We start from the raw sequence: 3,878 nt of genomic DNA on the forward strand, positions 1-3,878 counted from the left end.
CCCGGAGTTTACTCAAACTCATGTCCATCCCGTCAGTGATGCCATCCAACCATCTCATCCTATCGTCCCCTTCTCCTCCCACCTTCAATCTTTCCCAGCATGAGGGTCTTTTCAAATGAGTCACTTCTTCACATCAGGTGGCCAAAGTATTGGAGTTTCAGCTTCAGCATCAGTCCTTCCAATGAATATTCAGGACTGATTTCCTTTAGGATTGACTAGTTTGATCTCCTTGCTGTCCAAGGGACTCTCAAGAGTCTTTTCCAACACCACAGTTCAAAAGCATCAGTTCTTCAGTGCTCAGCTTTCTTTATAGTCCAGCTCTCACATCCATACATGACAACTGGAAAAAACCATAGCTTTGCCTAGATAGATCTTTGTTGGCAAAGTAATGTCTCTGCTTTTTAATATGCTGTCTAGGTTGGTCATAGCTTTTCTTCCAAAGAGCAAGTGTCTTTTAATTTCATGGCTGCAGTCAGCATCTGCAGTGATTTTGGACTCCAAGAAAATAAAGTCTGTCATTCTTTCCATTGTTTCCCCATCTATTTGCCATCAAGTGATGGGACCAGATGCCATGATCTTCGTTTTTCAAATGTTAAATTTTAAGCTAGCTTTTTTACTTTCCTCTTTCACTTTCATCAAGAGGCTCTTCAGTTCCTCCCCCAAATTCTAGCTTCTTTTATACAAAAAGGGAAGGAGAAGCAAGATGCTTCTTTGGGACTCTGCTCCACCATCTTCTTGGTCTGCTGGCTTTCCAAATAAAGTCACCATTCCTGGCCCAACAACTCGTCTCTCATTTGTTGGCCTGCAATGCAGTGAGCAGTACAATCTTGGACTAAACATACTAAAAAGCCCCATGAGGTCAAGGATCATGTTCGTCTTTTTCACCAGCAGACCCTAGTGTAGTCCCAGTGCCTGGCGTGGTAGGTTGAATGAATGACACCCTGGTTTACAATCAATAATCACTCATGCCTCCACATTCAATACCCATTTTGCAAAGGCTGCACACTAGACTCCACTGGGGAGCGTTTAACAGACAGATGTCTAGGCCTTATCCCCAGAGAGTGTGATGGAATTGATTTGAGGTGGGGCCTGAACATTGACTCAATTCTTAAGCACTCCAGGTGACCTCAATAGGCAGCCAGTGTGAGAAGCAGAGATCTAACCCTACCAGTGGTCCCCGCACGGTGGTCCCTTCCTGTTGGGAGGAGGCTGGGGTCTTTAAACTCCCAGTGCCTGAAACACAGTGTAATTTCACCTTTGTAATTCTGCTTCATCCAGGGGAAATCAGACATCTTGTCCCAATCTCAGTTCGTGTGTGCAATGATTAATTTAGATGAAAGTGAAAGTCGACTATTTGCGACCCCATGGACTATACAGTCCATGGAATTCTCCAGACCAGAATACTGGAGTGGGTAGCCTTCCCCTTCTCCAGGGGATCTTCCCAACCCAGGGATCAAACCCAGGTCTCCCACATTGCAGGCGTATTCTTTACCAGCTGAGCCACAAGGGAAGCCCAAGAATACTGGAGTGGGTAGCCTATCCCTTCTCCAGAGGATGTACGGGTGGATTCTGAGGTATCAGGGAAGCCCGAATTTAGATGAGGTGTCCTAAAAGGTCAGGATCCAAAGAACACTACATTGTCGGGGTTTGGGGCTGAATTATTTCCCCCTTCCCACACACACTCCTATGGTGAAGTACTAATCCCTAGAACCTCAGAATGTGACTGCATTCAGAGATTAAGTCTTTAAAGTGACAATTAAGTTAAAATGAGGTCATTAGGGTGGACCTTAATCCAATGTGAAAATTTAAGTGTCAGTTGCCCAGTCTCACCTGACTCTTTGAGACCCCATGGACTGTGTAGCCCTCCAGGTTCCTCTTTCCATGGAATTCTCTGGTCAGCAACACTGGAGTGGGCAGCCATTCCCTCCTCCAGGGGATCTTCCCAACTCAGGGATCTCCAGCACTGCAAGCAGATTCTTTAACTATCTGAGCCACCAGGGAAACCTTCATCAAACCATTAAGACTCTCAAAGAATTCAGCAGGAAGTTTGCTGTTTTGTTAAATTCACCTTGCATTTAGGCCTTTTCGACGGGTGAGAACTGCTGAATGCAACTTACTCTTGATCATGATCTTATGCCTCTGGGAGCTTATAGGAGAGGCAGAATCTTACTTAATCAGAATCTGCAGTTAGGTGAGATTCCTAAAGCAAGTTCTCAGCCCTGAGGGCACAGAGTCACCTGGGGACCTTTAAAGTTACTGAGGCCTGCGTGCAGCCCCAGAGATTCCAGCCTGGGGTAAGGCCTGAGAAACCCTGGTGCTTTTGATGTGCACAAGGGGATCTGATTGGAAGCAGGGAAAGTGAAAGTGAAGTCGCTCAAAGTGTCCGACTCTTTGGGCCCCATGGACTGTAGCCTACCGGGCTCCTCTGTCCATGGGGTTTTCCAGGCAAGAATACTGGAGTGGGTTTCCATTTCCTTCTCCAGGGGATCTTCCAGACCCAGGGATTGAACCCAGGTCCCCCGCATTCCGCATTGTAGGCAGACAACGAGCCACCGTCTGAGCCACCAGTGAAGTCCGACTGGAAGCAGCACCAACCGTAATAACCCCAGTCTTACAATCCCAAGCAGGGTTGAGAAGCAGCAGCCTCTGACTGGTTTAGGAGGACCCCTACTTCAGTTTGCTATGTGTCTTATATAGACTGCAGGGGGCCAGGCAGGTCTAAGCCAGAACCTCCCAGGCAGACCAGTAAACACTGCCGTTGGTATGAGCAGACGCTCCGGTAACCCCTGGCTCAGATTTGATCTCTAACTTCCAAGCTGCTAAGAGGTGACTTGTTAGCTTCTTGGGGGGGAGGGAGGGGGTGCAGGGAGCAATGTGTCACTACCAATGACAAGGTGTTCCCTTTGATGCAGAGACTCACCCCTAAGGAGCTACTCCACTGAGGCACTCAGACACAAGATGCAAAGTGGCCACAGCCAGTTTAAGAGTGAAAAACTCATCCCAATATCACACCATCCTGCTGTACGCCTTAGATTTTTACACAGTGACGTCTAATGTATTAAATAAAACTATTAAAATTACGTTCCACTTCTAAAAGACAAAAAAGTAAAGGACTGAAGATAGCCAAAATGTTTTCTGCTATGGAATTCTAACATACCCATTTAAGATAAAATACTATCGTCAGAGTGTGAACGTAAAATTCATGTTTTCTGATACAAAATTATAATATATCCACTTAAGATAAAATACTGTGGTCATAGAGTGTGAAAATAAAAATTCATGTTTTGTGGCCAGACAAGAAAAATTTACACAGACCCTCTCTGGCCTCCTGCCTCCCCCCGCTACTGTGCACTGTGTCTCAGTTAAGCAGCGACAAACCTGCCCATTGGCAGAAGCACCTGCTCAACCACAAAGAGCAACACCTGCCAGCACCAGTGGGACAACTCCTTTAAGACAACGTTCCTTCCTTCTTTTTGGTCACGCCACTCGGCTTACTGGAACCCGTGCCCCCTGCAGTGGAAGGGCAGAGTCTTAAATCACTGGACCGCCAGGAGTCCCACATTCCTTCTTAATCTTGTAAGGGCCAAGATGACCCATGACCCCTAACTTGCCTGATTGTGTAAGCTGTCAATAATGCGTCATCAAGTCTCAAAAAACTTATGCAAAACTGTGTTTTGACTTCTAATGGGAGGAACAGTTCTCGGGGCCTTCTGAGAGGCTGTTCCCAGGTTATAATTCTCAGTTTGGCTCAAATAAATTTTTCCATTTCTTTCTTAGATCGACTCAAAGAGAACAAGATAAACTTAAAACTACCGACATAGAAAAACATCCAAAATACCCCGCACAGGTAAAAAAATAAATAAAGTTACACAACAGCA

This window comes from Bubalus kerabau, chromosome 22 (genome assembly GCF_029407905.1).
Source record: "Bubalus kerabau isolate K-KA32 ecotype Philippines breed swamp buffalo chromosome 22, PCC_UOA_SB_1v2, whole genome shotgun sequence".
Lineage (NCBI taxonomy): Eukaryota > Metazoa > Chordata > Mammalia > Artiodactyla > Bovidae > Bubalus > Bubalus kerabau.